This window comes from Anolis carolinensis, chromosome 6, assembly GCF_035594765.1.
Source record: "Anolis carolinensis isolate JA03-04 chromosome 6, rAnoCar3.1.pri, whole genome shotgun sequence".
In the NCBI taxonomy this organism is placed as follows: Eukaryota; Metazoa; Chordata; class Lepidosauria; order Squamata; family Dactyloidae; genus Anolis; species Anolis carolinensis.
The window spans coordinates 106,875,956-106,894,297 of record NC_085846.1 but is presented as its reverse complement, the minus strand read 5'-3'; the positions used below and the strand labels follow the sequence as shown (position 1 = coordinate 106,894,297).

The window sequence follows — 18,342 nt, the reverse complement described above, 5'->3', positions numbered from 1 at the left end:
ACATTGTATCTCATCTCCACTCATAAACAAAAACAATTTAACAAAGCATGGACAAAGATGTAACTTTATATAATAAGCATTATAAATTTTACTTCTACACACAGTGGTTGTTAACTCTGACTTATGATGAACCTATAAATTACAACCCTCTTGGACCCAAGAGTTGTGCTCAGGTCTTGTAGATTTAGGATTGCTGCTTCCTTTACTGAGTCTGAGCCCCGATGGCGAAGTGTGTTAAAGCACTGAGCTGCTGAACTTGCAGACCGAAAGGTCACAGGTTCAAATCCAGACTCTGTTTAAAAGCCTCCAAAGAAGGGGCCTCTGTAACATTCCGGGGCAGAGAGTTCCACTGCTGAACAACTCTCACGGTGAGGAAGTTCCTCCTAACGTTCAGGTGGAATCTCCTTTCCTGTAGTTTGAAGCCATTGTTCCACATCCTAGTCTCCAGGGCAGCAGAAAACAAGTTTGTTCCCTTCTCGCTATAACTTCCCCTCACATATTTATACATGGCTATCATTTCTCCTCTCAGCCTTCTCTTCTGCAGACTAAATATGCCTAGCTCTTTAAGCCGCTCCTCATAGGGCTTGTTATCCAGACCCTTGATCATTTTAGTCACCCTTCTCTGGACACATTCCAGCTTGTCAACATCTCCCTTCAATTATGGTGCCCAGACTTGGACACAGTATTCCAGGTGTGGTCTGACCAAGGCAGAATAGAGGGGGAGCATGATTTCTCTGGCAAACCGAAAGGTCGCAGGTTCAAATCTGGAGAGCGGAGTGAGCACCCGCTGTTAGCTCCAGTTTCTGCCAACCTAGCAGTTTGAAAACATGCCAATGTGAGTAGATAGATAGGTACTGCTCCAGCGGGAAGGTAACGGCGCTCCATGCAGTCATGCCAGCCACATGACCATGGAGGAGTCTATGGACAACACCGGCTCTTCAGCTTAGAAATGGAGATGAGCACCAGCCCCCAGAGTCGGACACAACTGGACTTAACGTCAGGGGAAACCTTTACCTATGACTTTCCTGGATCTAGACACTAGACTCCTATTTATGCAGGCCAAAATCCCATTGGTTTTTTTGTTGTTGTTTTTTTGCCACTGCATCACATTGCTGGCTCATGTTTAACTTGTTGTCCATCAGGACTCCAATATCTTTTTCCAAGATTTCTTTTCTACAATGCAAATCAAGAGCAGCATAGAGCAGAATTAATATTTGCTGGAGGTTCATCTCTGCTCTTCTGCAACAATTTCACAAGGAAATATGACAAAGCCTCTAGGATAAATCCAGATCATTATGTCTCCTAGACACAGAAATTTAAGTTATATCCCAAGATGACAGGGTTGTGGAAAGTGTGGCCATAGTTACTTTCTACTCTTAAAACAGCTCTCTGGGAAACACTCAGTTTCTATCATCATCAGAGCTGAGTAAACCAAGATCCCCAACTCAGCATATCCATACATGTGGATTTGGCCTCTTTTTTTCCACGGAAGCTTGCCAGTCACATTATCTTGGGAAAGCTCCCTCCTTTCTGCTGACAGGACAAATTCTGGTGCGTGGAGACCTTGCTCCCCTATGGAGAAAGAAGCACTGTTTTGACACATAATGAGGCAAGGAAGAAGCACGAAGAGAAAGGAGAGAGAAACTGCCAAAAACCAATCTACAAACATAGGCTGAGGAAATGATCCAGTGAATCCAAAACAAAGTAATATCTACAGGAAGTCTGAAAGATGTAATGTGAAAGCCATGGGAGAAGTAAAAAACTAAACACACATGTAGGATGCTTTAAGAATACACAACCATGTAAATCTGTGATGTTAAGCACAGTTTGAAAGCAGTAGGATATAAAACAGGCATGGGCAAACTTTGGCTCTGCAAGTGTTTTGGACTTCAACTCCCACAATTCCTGGCCTGAGGCCAGGAATTTTGGGAGTTGAAGTCCAAAACACCTGCAGAGCCAAAGTTTGCCCATTTATTTATTTATTTACAATATTTATATTCCGACCTTCTCACCCCGAAGGGGACTCAGGGCGGATTACAATGAACATATATATGGCAAACATTCAATGCCAACAGACAAACAACACACAGTATAGACAGACACAGAGGCATTTTAACATTTTTCCAGCTTCACGATTCCGGCCACAGGGGGAGCTGTTGCTTCACCATCCACTAGTGGTTGTACTTCCTCATTCCTTTCCTCGTGTTTTGCTGGCAGTTTTATGGTGTTGTAAATTAGTTAAATTAGCCTCCCTGCATAAAGTGTACCTAAATTTCCCTACTTGACAGATGCAACTGTCTTTCGGGGCTGCATAGGTCAATAGCAAGCTGGGCTATTTAATGGTCGGTGGCTTAACCCGACCCGGGCTTCGAACTCATGACTTCTCGGTCAGTAGTGCTTTATTGCAGCTGGTTACTAGCCAGCTGCGCCACAGCCCAGCCCCTAGGTATAACATATATCTAGCCCATGCTAGTTATAACAGTATTGTCAAATTCTAAAACTGTTTCTCTATCTGTCTGCCTTCTTATCTCTCTATATATCTATCTTTACAACTAAATTGTGCATATGTGCCTTCAATTCACCTGTCAACTTATAGCAACCCCATTAATTTCATAAGGTTTTCTTTGGCAAGGAATATTAAGAGGTGGTTTGACAGCTTTACTTTGGAATACAGTAAATTGGGCCTTGAAAAACTATAATGAAAAGTGTGCAGCAAGAAGTTGCCCAGCTGGCCCTTCATGCAGTTAGCATACAATATAAAGCAAACCCTTGACAGTTACATGTACAGAGTTAACAAGCACTGCATACCAAAGGTACAGGTTCCTTGGATGCATACAGATGTGAGGTAATCTGCTTAAAATGAGATACTGGCATATATGCAATGTCTCACAGCTTAACTTCTTCTTGCTTGGTTATCATATTTAAATCAAGTATCCCTTCCTTAACTCAATAAGAACAAACCTCCAAGAAACACTAATAAGGTCCCATGTTTTCCTCTAAATCTTAGTACCAAATCTCAAACAGAAATATATAAAGTAAATGGGAATGATATATATTTAAGATAGGAATATTGTGGGGGAGTGGAGATAGTGTTGCCAATTCCCATTGCACAGGAATTCTTGATTTTGCACATTAAAGACACCAACATTGAAGTATGTCTTTACACTGTACTAGTACAAACAATTATGGGATTACAGAGTTGTATGTTTTACGGGCTGTAAGGCCATGTTCCAGAAGTATTCTCTCCTGACATTTCACCTACATCCTCTGAGGATGCCTGCCATAGATGTGGGCGAAACGTCAAGAGAGAATACTTCTGGAACATGGCCACACAGCCCGGAAAATATACAACAACCCTGTGATCCCGGCCATGAAAGCCTCCAACAAAAACTATGGGACTAAACTATAGTTTGTCTTATGTATGGACAAATCCCTCATGTTTAATTCTTCTCATTTCAGTTTGTTCTGTTCTGTTGTATGGAAGAATGTACTCCATCTGGAAACTCATGCGACTTGTACACACTTCTCTAAATGCAGCAATTTTGTGAGCTATTTTGCATTACAAAAGTTTTGCACACACTTTTCTGTATTATGCAAACTTTTGTATGCATGTCTGATGTATAAACACTGGCTGAAATTTTCATCAACTCTATATTGCATTCAAGTGACTTCTCATTAACGTATGAGTTTAAATATTGCAGATACTGTATGGTGAATCTGCACAAAAATGATAACCCAACAGATCCCTCACATTCCTTCCTGGATTTCCAAGGCTGAACTAGAGAACAAGTTGAAAATACAGTAGAGTCTCACTTATCCAACGTTCTCGATTATCCAACGCATTTTTGTAGTCAATGTTTTCAATGCAGTGTGATATTTTGGTGCTAAATTCGTAAATACAGTAATTACTAGATAGCATTAACGTGTAATGAACTACTTTTTCTGTCAAATTTGTTGTATAACATGATGTTTTGGTGCTTAATTTGTAAAATCATAACCTATTTTGATGTTTAATAGGCTTTTTCTTAATCTCTCCTTATTATCCAACATATTCGCTTATCCAACATTCTGCCGGCCCATTTATGTTGGATAAGTGAGACACTACTGTATACATATTCATCCTATGGTCACAAAATACTGGTGAGAAGACAAATGCTTCTACACAAAGGAAGGGACAGAATATACAGACTAGTATTTTGACTAGGAAATCTTATGACATCCATAGACTGCGTAACAGATACTTGAATTTGCAGAAGAATCATAATGAATAAACTTTGGATTCTCAAATAAAAATTTTCATTGATAAAACCGTATCACAACATTTGCATGATGACCAGTCCTCCCTCCTTAGCAAGTATGGCTACCACAATCAAATCTTTATCTCGGCTTTGTCCAATCAGCGGCCATTGAGTCACTCTGGATAACAATTCCCATCAGTCTAAGTCAAAATGACCAAGGGTTACGGCAGTAAGAATTATAGAACCAAACTTCTAGAGAACACCAAATAAAGCAGTCTGGTTCTATCTAGACTGATCAGCATCTCTAAAGGTTTAGAAGTAGGAAGAATTTCATTTGGCCATTACACCATTTTCAAATTAACTAAGTGTGTCATTGATCTATTGTTCTCCCAGTTCCTGTCTCTTGGTGTGACACAGAGGAGTGAATGAATCCCAAATGCTTGGTGTCACCTTTTGAAACCTCTATGTGAACACAAACAAAGAATCAACAAACAATCTGAAAGAGGAATTTAAATTAAATATATGCCATAGTTGGAAATAATTTCTGATTTCATCCCACTTATTTGTTTTGCATTTATATTCCACACTGTTAAAAAGTTTGCTGAACAGCTTACAATAAACAAAACAATTTAGACAGAAAATACTTCACAGAACCATAAAATCAAAAGCAAGATAAAGTACAGCAAGACATAAAATATACAGCAACTATAGTTTCTTAAGCACTTACATAATTTATTTGCCACAGCTTATTTTCCTGACTTTTAATCAGAATGCAAATGAACACGCCATACAATATCATGCATCATAAATTTAATGTGAAAGCAAGCTTCTGAGGGTTGCACAGTTACCATTTTGACCCTAAACAAAATGTAAAGTGGATTACAAAGTAACTGCTATTTGCCTAATTTAAACTGGCATCAGAGTGTGCAAAGTTTTCAGCTGCAATAGCACACCTGCTTGATTAGGAGCAAGCCCCTTTGAACCAAACAGGACACTCTAAAATAGCCATTAAGTTGTAAGAAGTTTACTAATTTCTCTCATCTTTGTTCTTGACCCATCAGTTCTTTTAAAGAGTTAAAAAAAATCAGTGTTTTGTAACAACCATTAAACATTCCATATAGGCCAACCCTTTTGGTATTGCATAAATAAATAGCATATTGGACTGCAAACTTGTGCAGCCTGAGCCCACCTGCCCTGCAATGTTTGAGTTCCACACATATCAAAACAAAAATGAGAGGACTATGTGTGCATTTAGGAAAAAACTGAACTATGAAAAGATTTAAGCAATAAGAAAACACACCCACTTATGCAATTATTTTAACACTTGCACAATACCCTAAAATAAGTCCAACTACAGTATCAAGTAATATTATTTCCATGCTATCCCTGAAAATCTCACAAATGCAGTTGGGTCGTTTAGCTCAAACCCCTGTCAACCATGAACTCAAAGCTAAGGCATCCTGTATGAGGAATGGTGATGAATCCAAGAACATGTTACTTGAAGGCTTGAAAAGCAAACTCACAAAAAATAGTTGCTGTAGAAGCCCATGTATTGCACCACAAAACTCTGTTTCTACAGTTCAGTTAATGGAACCTATTGAAAATTGTAAAAGAGTACCAAAGTCATCAAGTTGATTTCACTACAGATACAAAACCATATTTTATAAAGATGGGTGGGAAACACGGCCATAGTCTTCATAGTAACGCAAAATATGCAGTCATTCCATCTTCGCTCAGGCTGATTAGTGGTGCACTGTTTCTGCACTATAGCATTATACTCATTTTATACTGCTATACATGCCATCACTCCATCCTACACAATTCTAGGGTGTGAAGTCTGATGAGATACTCAAAACTGTTTCATAGGGAGTTATAATCCATTCTCTTGAACTAGAACACTAGAGCTCTCTAGCAGCAAAATCTAAGGAATCCACCAAACAAGGAATCCCAGTGTCCTGCAAAAAGCACCCGTAACAGTTAAAAGAAGTAACAAACTCATACAACTGTGTAGTTCCACTTCTGGGGCAAATCTGAGCCTGGTGATATTACTAGAAGACCACAGGTTCCTGAGTCCTGCTATATACTAAGCTGGTTCTGTACATAAGCACCAAAAAAAAAATCACAATTCTCTAATTTTAGGTTATTAAATGTTACAGCTGCAATAAATCACTCTGACCAAGAGGTCATGAGTTCGAGGCCAGCCTGTGTCGAGGTGAGCACCCAACAATTAAAAATAAAAAAATATGGCCCCTGCTCGTTGCTGACCTAAGCAACCCGAAAAATAGTTGCATCTATCAAGTAGGAAATTTAGGTACCACTTATATGTGGGAAGGCTAATTTATGACACCATAAAAATCATCCAGCCGCTGTTGAAATGAGGAAGTTGCCGTCGCAGTGGATGATGAAGCAGCTGCTCCCCGTGTGGCCAGAATCAAGCATACCCCCAGGAACCTGGAAGCTGGAGAAGGTTTAAATTGCCTCTGCATCTAGTCTCTGTTCTATGTTATATGGCATTGAATGTTTGCCTTATATATGTACAATGTGGTCTGCCCTGAGTCCCCTTCGGGGTGAGAAGGGCGGTAATACTGTAAATAAATAAAACAAATAAACTTGCTATTCAACATAGAGAGAATAAAAGTGTACAAGTAGGATGCTCAGAATACTGATTTTCCTGTGCTTTTTCATCCAGTCCAAAATGTACATTTAACATAACCAATGTCCCATTCATCTCCACAACCACATATTAACAAAGGAGGCATACATGTCCCATCTTACACATCTGGCTGTCCACATGGTTTATAAAAAACAGAAAGCAGGAAGCTACAAAGAACTAAGATCAACTAATACCAATGGAGCCAATTTCCATGTCATGTGATTTCAAGATAATGTTTTCCCACAACCACACTGCTGCCACTTAACTTTAAGGAACGCCGGTACACACCTTCCCTGTTCTCAGATCAGACTGGAAACACCTCCAGGGAAGTTTACAGCAGTGTCATAAAATTAAGCCTCAGTACTTACCTTAAGAAGTGTCATTTAGAGTGCACAACACATTTTCACCTTCTCGGAGAGATTACGCAGGCTTACACACCTGGGACACAAGGAGGTTGCCTGATAAGCCATTGGAGGCCCTTGCTTGGTTACAGCTCAGTCTCCAGCTTTGTATTAGGAAGGTAACAAAACCAGAGAACATGGAGCCCAAATATGATCCTCGGGGCATTTGAAGTGAGTCATTATACACTAGCTTAACTCTCCCTCTGTCTTTTGAAAAGAAACAAACAGGACTTGAAAACCTATGGGCCTTTATTTAGACCCAGGGAAATATGGATAATATGTATAGATGCAATGTCTATCAAGGTAATCAAACAAAAAACTCTCCTGGATAGTTTCTCATCTGTGTCTCAACCATGATGAGAGGAACTCGGCTTCAGCAAGGAATCATCTTTATTTCCCTTCAGATCATTTCTTGGATTGCTCATAAGAAAGTATTGAGGATCTTATTACTGTATCATTCTTATGTCTACTATTAACATTTTTCACAGTCACCACCTTCCAGAAACTTTACAACCTAAAGCTCCTATTGCTCTCATTTTACAGATCTGTAAAAAATACCTGTTCCAACTTACACACAAATTCAACTTAAAGACAAACCTACGGGAACAATCTTGTTCATGACTTTAAATGTTTGTGTTTATTGGGGAAAATAAGGCATGGCTATATATGTAATGTATAGTAAGTGTAACAAAGTAAGTGATCATTGAATGTTGTGAGATCAATGAATGCAGACATTGAATGTTAGGGGTGACTGATAAATGGCTGAGTGTTTGAATAGGATTTTTAAAAGACTACTGTGTGTGACATTTGGTCAGATAGGAATATGAGAGTATAATTTAGTCAGGATCAGACAGGATTTAGATGTGTTGCATAAATAATCTTTACCTTTATGTTGTACATCTGTCTAATAAATGTTGTATTATGACTTTGAGAATGTTACAACAGTATTACGGGTGTGGATGAGTTCTGACACATGGTAGTAATTCAAGAGTTGTATCCATTGTTTGGATGATACAAATAAAGTCTCATTCATTAGACCCAAGGACATATAGAAGCTCCTCACATTTGGTGCCATAGTGCTGAGACAAGTGGAGGTCCTTACAGGAGGAACAGGTGAGCAGCTCTCAAAGGTATCTCTTGAACGCAAGAACAATCTACTAATTAAGACTCTCCAAGGCATTGTACACCTACGCTGATCAGCAGAGATATCACAGTTATTTCCAAGCAAGAGAGTATTTCACAAACAATAATAAAGTCAACAGAATACCTGGTTAGAGACAGTGAGGAAAGCCTTGCAGTATCAGTAGTATTTTACATGCCTAAAGCACAACCAAAGAAGGCAGCACTATCTCCAGTTGCTACACCTGAAATACAAGGCAGCTGTCCAAATTGTGGAACTGGCTGGTTGAACAACATAATACGCAAATATGAACCCACACAACCAGAGATGATGCACTCTACATCCCTTCCCAAATTCCTGGACTTGTGGACCAAATTGTGTGGGCTTATGGACCAGGCTGCATGCTAATGAATAGTAACGCAAAGTAATAAAACACATCATTGTATGCAAATCACATGCACACACTTATTAGATTCCTTACTACAAGAAAACATTGGCATATATTGTTATAAACTTTGTGCAAATGCCAAATTCTCCCTGTGAAAGTACTAGGAGGAACTGCAATTGCTCAAGTGTTCTATGAGACTGAGATATAGGAAAACCACAATACAACCCATTAGAGATACTCTAGAACAGGCATGGGCAAACTTCAGCCCTCCAGGGCTGAACATTGCTTTCAATCTGGAATTTATGGATAGGGTAGCAATTTGTTGTTATTAATAAATTCCTTCCCTTCTCTATGGTTTGCTATGACCAAAACAAACAAACAAACAAACCCACCAACAGCATGTGTTCATTATTTATCAAATATGATTTCCCCACATTTGACAACATTCTTTCCAGAAAACCACCAGCAGGTACCTACTCCTTGCCTGGATGGCTTACATCAACATATTACTATTTCAGGATTGATTTATATATTCATGAAGGCAGTTCTACAGGGAATGTAGTCCCTTTATTACTTGTTTTACACATATGACTTTCCCCAGAACCGTAATCTACCTTATTATGAGTCTCAACTTACTATGTGGTTAATACATGATGCAGTGGCACAGCTGCTGTTATATAAGCATGAGTACATGTTTATCAACCTCTATAATTTGCAGTAGCAGCTTTTAAAAAATTCAACCACATAACATAGTGAAAATATTCAGTATTAGTTTGATAAACGTATTGGACTTCAATTTCCCCAAGCCTAGACAAAATAATAGGATTTGCTGTCCAAATCTAAAGGATCACATTGACTATCCCTCAACTGAAGAAGTATTGGAGTAAAGGTAAAAAAAAGAAAAGAAAATAATTAATGAGCGGAAATATCTTCTAACCTTTAGGAAGAGCCTAAAAACTTGGCTCTTCCAACAGGCCTTTGGCAAATGATCTTTGCCCTCATGCTAGGGTTCGTACCCAGTGATCAATATCATAATTGTGGCACTTCATTCTACTCCTTCAGTTAGAATAGTTCCTATGTTTACCTCATCCCAAGTCCCTTTACAATAATAATAGTTCTGGGTTACTTACTTCTTTCTCTAGTTTACTTTTTTCACTAGAGAGATGGGCCGAAACTAACAAAATGAAGTTCAACAGGGACAAATGCAAGATACTTCACTTCGGCAGAAAAAATGGAAATCAAAGATACAGAATGGGGGACGCCTGGCTTGACAGCAGTGTGTGCGAAAAAGACCTTGAAGTCCTTGTGGACAATAAGTTAAACATGAGCCAACAATGTGATGCGGCAGCTAAAAAAGCCAATGGGATTCTGGCCTGCATCAATAGGGGAATAGCGTCTAGATCCAGGGAAGTCCTGCTCCCCCTCTATTCTGCCTTGGTCAGACCACACCTGGAATACTGTGTCCAATTTTGGGCACCACAGTTGAAGGGAGATGTTGACAAGCTGGAAAGCGTCCAGAGGAGGGCAACTAAAATGATTAAGGGTCTGGAGAACAAGCCCTATGAGGAGCGGCTTAAAGAGCTGGGCATGTTTAGCCTGCAGAAGAGAAGGCTGAGAGGAGACATGATAGCCATGTACAAATACGTGAAGGGAAGTCAAAGGGGAGGAGGGAGGGAGCTTGTTTTCTGCTGCCCTGCAGACAAGGACACGGAACAATGGCTTCAAACTACAGGAAAGGAGATTCCACTTGAACATCAGGAAGAACTTCCTCACTGTGAGAGCTGTTCGACAGTGGAACTCTCTCCCCGGGGCCGTGGTGGAGGCTCCTTCCTTGGAGGCTTTTAAGCAGAGGCTGGATGGCCATCTGTCGGGGGTGCTTTGAATGCGATTTCCTGCTTCTTAGCAGGGGGTTGGACTGGATGGCCCATGTGGTCTCTTCCAACTCTACTATTCTATGATTCTATGTATGCACTTTCTTTTGGCCCAGTTCACTTTTTATGAATACCCTCAGTTTTTTATCAAACCAGGTTTTATTTTAATGTGTTTTTATTATGCTTATTCATCTGTTTTTATATTGATGTACTTTTATTATGTTATTATGTTTTATTATGTTTATTATGTTTGTAACTATTTGGGCTTTGCCCCATGTAAGCCGCCCCAAGTCCCTACGGGGAGATAGAGGCGGGGTATAAAAATTAAGTTATTGTTGTTGTTGTTGTTGTTATTATACTTTTCTTTTAGGCATTTTTACTCTTTTTTGTCATTTGTCATATCCTATGACATAAACAGTACACATAGACAATTATACATTTGACCCTGCCATCACAACTATTTAATAGTTAAGTCTTATTGAACTGAACAGAATGTATTTACGAGCAAAACACATAGGGTCATGCTCCATATTTCCAAATTCAAATTGAAGCCTTACATCTCCATCGCAAGCATGCTTATCTCACTGAACACAAAAAGGCTTACTTACAAGTAAGTATATAGATCAGTGGTTCCCAACCTTTGGGCCTCCGGGTGTTTTGGACTTCAGCTCCCACAGTTCCTAACAGCTGGTAAGCTGGCTGTGATGTTTGGGAGCTGAAGTCCATAACACCTGGAGGCCCAAAGGTTGGGAACCACCGATATAGATAGTCCACCTGATATAGTAGTTTGAGCACTGGGCTCTGGCTCTGGATACTAGGGTTCAAATCCCTGTACAATTATGGAAACCCACTGGCAAACCTTGGGCAAGTAACATTCTTCCATCTTCAGAAGAAAGGCAAAGGCAACACCCTCTGAACAGCAGAATCTTGCCAAAAAAAACCCACAATAAGTTCATCTTAGGGTCGCCATAAGTCAGAAATGACTTGAAGGCACACAGCAACAAAATATATTTTGAATTGTTGCCATAGAGTCTAAACATATAAAGATTATTTCTTCAAGCGAGAAGAACAGCTGCCATTTTTATCCTAGAAAAAGATGAACTGGAACCAATATGATTATGTGTTGCTGGTGGACAGTGCTGGTAAAACAAAATAGAGTTGCTTAGAAAAGTCCTTTCATTGGACAGTTACTTTGGCTGGAAAGTTTTCTATCACATCTGTTTTCACACGTGCTTCATCTAAATCAATTTTGATACTTTTGGTTTTCCTAAAAAGAGAACAAATGTAGCTTTCCAGATGTCAGTGAATTACAACTCCCATTGGTACAGGTCCCAACTTGATTAATGGTTCCCATCCCAACATAAAATGTGGGGGGTTATTCCTTGAATAGGAGAAAGCATATATAAACCAAAGTAATGTAAACAATGTGGATGCCAACCATGACATTCAATCAATGTAAACACTTTAACATCTCTATCTCAGTCTAAAAATACAGTGACTTCATGTGTTAGATGTTAACTCTATCCTATAGTCGGAGAACTTCCAAAATTCTTGGAAAATGTGGATGATCGGGTCCTCTTTTTAAAAAATAATTAAGATACAAACGTTCATAGCTACATCGTTTGGTACTCTGTGTTCAATGGAGCTGTTTCGAGTAAGGGACAGAACACCATACCACAACTCCATAGATATTTCCTCGTTTCTGACTTCTGACGATCTTAAAAATCATGAGATTTTCTGGGATTGAGAGTATATGACTCATCCAAGGTCACCCAATGGCCTTTCTATGGCCGAGCATTGTTCAGAACACTACACCATGCCAGCTTTCTTCCCAGAGATTACTAAAAAGTAAAACCATGGTATTTCCTTCCAGGTGAGTATGCAGATTCATCTCAGTCACTGGACTTCATAGGGCTAGCTTCCCCCTGCTTTTATCAGGCCTCACATCTTGGTAAGGATTACACCATAATTCTGCAACTCCTAACAGAGTGGTAGTTTCGCAGTGAGGACACTTTCTTGAAAAATAACCCCATTTAGGATTGATTCCTTTTTTGCATAAAAATGGATTTTATGCAAAATCACTTAAAAACAGTTAGACATTCAGTTATTCAAACGCCATTTGGTATCACCAAGAAAAAAAGATTTTATTACAAAATAGGTAAATATATTTTATAGGTAACTTTGAAAGAAAGAAATGAATTTATTTCTAAGCAAGCCACCTATTTAATAGCAAGCCCATTTAAAATACATAAATAAATAAATGCAGTTCATTGATTAGTCTGAACTGTAAATCTCATTCATTCTCGATATAAATACAGGCAGTCCACAAGTCACAAACAACATGCAACTCCAGCTATGTATATGTATAGGTAAAGGTTTCCACTGACGTTAAGTCCAGTCATGTCTGACTCTGGGGGTTGGTGCTCATCTCCATTTCTAAGGTGAAGAGCAGGCATTGTTCGAAGACACCTCCAAGGTCGTGTGGCCGGCATGACTGCATGGAGCACCGTTACCTTCCCGCCGGAGCGGTACCTATTGATCTACTCACATTAGCATGTTTTCGAACTGCTAGGTTGGCAGGAGCTAGAGCTAACAGCAGGCGCTCAAGCCACTCCCGGGATTTGAACCTGGGACCTTTCAGTCTGCAAGTTCAGCAGCTCAGCGCTTTAACGCACGTCGCCACCGGGGCTCCTATGTATATGTATAAGTTAATGTATATGTATATGTGAGTGCTTTGGATAGCACATGAAAGGTTTATGTTCGTTTTTCTGTCTGTATCCCTGTTCAGAAGATTTTAACTCACTTTCTCTCCCTGTGAGAATAGGATTCTGAAAAACTGAGCTTGTTGTGGCAACAAAGATTGGTGATAAAGCTTTGGTTGCGACTCCTTTCCCCAATGAAAACTCTTCCAGGAGTGAATTTCTCTTCCGAGGGGTAAATTTCTCTCACTTCCTGTTGTCTCCCTCCCATTCTTAACTGTGAGTCATTTGTAAGTTGGACATTTGTAACCCGGGGCTGCCTGTATAAATAGAAAGATGGGAGTGCTACATATTAGCCATCTGTTCTTTGCTACAGAATTTCACCCCGGTTTTTTATTATTATTATTTTGAGGAAATGTCTTACTGGATCCCAAATGGGTTATAAAAGTGCATTGTTGGCATAGTAGCAAAGTGTTATACCTAGATTGTGCAGATTTGCATATACACATAATGAGGCTCTTCTGTGTAGAGTGGTACATGCAACATACTGGAACAAGCATTTTCACTTCTCTCTGTTAGCTTAGAAAAGGCCAAATCGATGTGCAGAAAGCATGAATGGGTCAATATTGCTTTAACCCTTGCTACAGGTGAAAATTTTGCAGCTCTGGCAACCCTCCCACTGCACACACACACACACACACATAGTCTATACAGGAATGCACCAAAAGACAACAATCCCAGTGGCTCAGTCCTTTGGCTCCTTCCTCCCCCTGAAAGTGTTAAAAGGAAAATACAATGTCAACGCCAACTCCTCCCTGCTGATGGACTGGCAGTGAGTGCATTTTACTTTCTGGCTAGAAGCCCTCATAAAACCGTTACAACAAAAAAAAAAGCTATCAAGAAAGGAAAGAAGAGATAATGCATTCTGTCAAACTATTCCAAGGCTTCCGCTGGAACAAATCAGGCTGTTTTCTTCCTCAAACATTACCCGCTTAACCTTCCAGAGGGACAAGAAAGGGCAGTCCTTCCCCCCCCCCTCAAAAAAAACCCAAGACACCACAGCCAAGACTTATCAGCATTCCTTTCTTAGGCAGTTGAATGGCTCCCAATATTGCGTACTGAGCAAGAAGGAAAAAAAACGGATAGGAAAAGGAAACACGTCAAATCGTATTGGAAACGTGTGTGGCATCTGGACACATACATACGAGAGACAGCAACAAATGAAAAGCCCCTAAAATAGACATGTAAAATGCCACCAGTGCCCCACATATCTAGATATCATCATTTTGCCTTTGTTTTGTTTTTTATTATCTGCCATGGAAGGAGGCAGTGGGTTTAAAAGAATTGCAGGAAAATGGCACAATGCCCTTTGTAAAGTAAGGAACTTCCTAAAGCATCTAAATGGGCCACAGCATGCGAGAAAATGCACCATTTTCATTCAAAGAGAGAAAATAAGATGTCAGCCATTTAAAAAGAGAGAGCCACCCTAAAAAACCTTAACGACTCTTCTCCTGAGGTTTTTCCGCCCAGCAAAACCACAAAATAAGCAGGAAACTTGATTAGGCAGGAAACCTCAGGCGCAGGCCTTGCGAGGGTGGCCCCGAACCTCTCCGAGGAATAAGCAGGGCAGGCGGTGTGTTTTTTGTTTGCCTCTTTTTCTTTCAGGAAGACTGTCTTTTCTTGGCAGGATGAGAGCCCTTCTAAGCCCAGCCCTAAAGATTTTTCCATCCTCTGTAATAAAGCGTGCAAGGAAGGAAGGAAGGCTCAACGGCTCTCCTGCCAAAAGGGTGGATGGGAGAAAAAATCCCTTTTCCTCCTCCCTTTGCTGCTGCATCTCCTTCTCTCTCTCTCTCTCTCTCTCTCTCTCTCTCTCTCTCTCTCTCTCTGAGCCTTGTGTCAGGAAGACTAGGCAAAGCAAGAGAGGGAGGAGGAGGAGGAGATGGGATTTATCACCAGCTGAACACAACCTCCTACATTTCTCCACAGCCAGCCCAGGCGGCACAGAGAGGAGAAGACAACAGGCGCCATCAGGAATCAATGTGCCCTCCCCGCCCAGGCCCCTCCGCCTGCCAAAGGACGGCATCCACAAGCACTGCTGCCCTCAGGAACTACAACCCAAAAAGCACCAGGAGGAATCATGTGCATCCTTTTGCTCTCCATCCAAACACACACACACACACACATCTACACACCATTTTCTTGAGCGCTCCAAGGAGAAAGAGGGGGGGTGAAGAGGAGGAGAAGCCAGGAATTCTTACACACAATATTTTGCGGGTTATGTGCTACCATGTTCTGTGGGTTGCATGTCCCTCTCACACAGTATGTGGGGGGTTGTGTGTCTCTCTCTCACACACATACACAGTTTGTAGGTTGCATGTCTCTTTCATACACACATTTCTTTGGTTGTGTTTTCCATACACACCATATTGTGTGGGCTGTCTCTCTCTCACACACACAGTTTGTAGGTTGTGTGCCTCTCTCACACCCCATTTCTTTGGTTGTGTGTGTCTCTCACACCCCATTTCTTTGGTTGTGTGTCTCTCACACACCATATTTCTTTGGCTGTGTCTCCAACACACACACCACATTGTGTGGCCACTCTCTCTCTCATACATACACACAGTTTGTAGGTTGTGTCTCTCACACACATTTCTTTGCTTGTGTCTCTCTCATACATACACACAGTATGTAGGTTGTGTGCCTCTCACACACCACATTCCTTTGCTTGTGTCTCTCTCATACATACACACAGTTTGTAGGTTGTGCCTCTCACGCACCACATTTCTTTGCTTGTGTCTCTCTCATACACATACTGTATGCAACCCAAGAAGTGTGGTGAATGTGTGTGATACACAACCCAAGAAATATGCCATATTCCTTGGGTTGTGTATCACACACCATATCCCTTTAGCAGTGGTCCTCACAAACACCAAATTTCTTGTGCTGTGTGTTACACATACCCTGTATTTCTTGTGTTGTGTGTCTCATACATCCTATTTCTTGGATTGTGTCTCTCTCACACACACATAAATTTGTAGGTTGCATGTCTCTCACACCCCATTCCTTTGCTTGTGTCTCTCTTATACAAACATTGTAACACCATATTCCTTAGGTTGTGTGTTTCACACACCATATTCCTTTAGTTATGGTCCTCACAAACACCACATTTCTTGTGCTATGTGTCTCATACATCCTATTTCTTGGGGTGTGTGTGTGTGTGTCTCACACACACCATAGATTTTAGTTATGTGTCTCTCACTCCCCATAATTCTCTCCCATACCTATTTCCTGGGGTTATTATGGGGCTGATGTGTGCCTCATACACCATATTCCTTTAGTTGTGATCCTCACAAACACCACATTTCTTGTGCTGTGTGTCTCAGACATGCCATTTCTTGGGTTGTGTGTGTGTCTCTGTCATGTACACCATATATTTTTAGTGATGTGTCTCTCATCACCGTATTCCCTGGGCTGTATCTCTCCTATACCTATTTCTTGGGGTTTTTGTGGGGCTGGTGTGTGCCTCTCTCATTCACACCACATTTCTTAGGGCTGTGTGCCTCTTTCATGGGTTGTGTGTGGTCCTCATAAACACCATATTTCCTGTGCTGTGTGTTACACATACACTGTATTTCTTATGCTGTGTGTGTTGTACATCTTATTTGGGGGGTTGTGTGTGCCTCTCTCATTCATCGCATTTCTTGGGATGGTGTGCCTCTTTCGTGGGTTGTGTGTGGTCCTCACAAACACCGTATTTCTTGTGTTGTGTGTCTCATACATCCTATTTTGGGGGTTGTGTGTGCCTCTCTCATTCATCGCATTTCTTGTTATGGTGTGCCTCTTTCATGGGTTGTGTGTAGTCTTGTGCTGGGTGTGTTACATATACACTGTATTTCTTGTGCTGTGTGTCTCATACATCCTATTTCTTGGGTTATGTGTGTCTCTCTCACGCACACATTATATATATTTTAGTTATGTGTGTCTCCCTCAACATCATTGTCTCCCACACCTATTTGTTGGGGTTATTTTGGGGCTGGTGTGTGCCTCTATCATTCACATAGCATTTCTTGGGATGGTGTGCCTCTTATGTGGGTTGTGTATGGTCCTCACAAATACCATATTTCTTGTGCTGTGTGTTACACATACACTGTATTTCTTGTGCTGTGTGTGTTACGTATACACTGTATTTCTTGTGCTGTGTGTGTCATACATCCTATTTTGGGGGTTGTGTGTGCCTCCCATTCACATCACATTTCTTAGGATGATGTGCCTCTTTCATGGGTTGTGTGTGGTCTTGTGCTGGGTGTGTTACATTTCTTGTACTGTGTGTGTTACATTTCTTGTACTGTGTGTGTTACATATACACTGTATTTCTTGTGCTGTGTGTCTTGTACATCCAATTTTGGGGGTTGTGTGTGCCTTTATCATTCACATCGCATTTCTTAGGATGATGTGCCTCTTTCGTGGGTGTGTTTGGTCTTGTGCTGTGTGTCTTACATTTCTTGTGCTGTGTGTATTACATATACATTGTATTTCTTGTGCTGTGTGTGTTACATCTCTTATGCTGTGTGTGTTACATATACACTGTATTTCTTATGCTGTGCATCTCATACATCCTATTCTGGGGGTTGTGTGTGTGTGTGTCTCTCTCTCACACAACATATATTTTAGTTGTGTGTCTCTCACTCACCACAATTCCCTCCCATGCCTATTTCTTGGGGTGAGTGTGGGGCGGATGTGTGTGCCTCTCTCACCCACATCGCCTGCCTCTATCGTGGGCTGTGTGTATGTGTCTCTCTCTTACACGAGGTGCTTCTCTCTCACACACACAAACACCAACCGGGCATCTTTGCAGGACCCAGTTTGGCCCCATCTCAGGCCAAAGGAGGATGGCGCGCGCTTATACACACACACACACACACACACACACACACACACACTGCAGAGGTCCACCTTCTAGGGGCGCTTGCTT

At 40.9% G+C, this 18,342-nt stretch overlaps 1 protein-coding gene across 6 annotated transcripts in view; it reads right to left on the bottom strand.

Annotated features, from left to right (window-relative positions):
- The window catches only part of dip2c (disco interacting protein 2 homolog C), a 332,595-nt gene that overhangs the window by 313,318 nt on the left and 935 nt on the right, over positions 1-18,342 (bottom strand). The window lies entirely within an intron of this gene.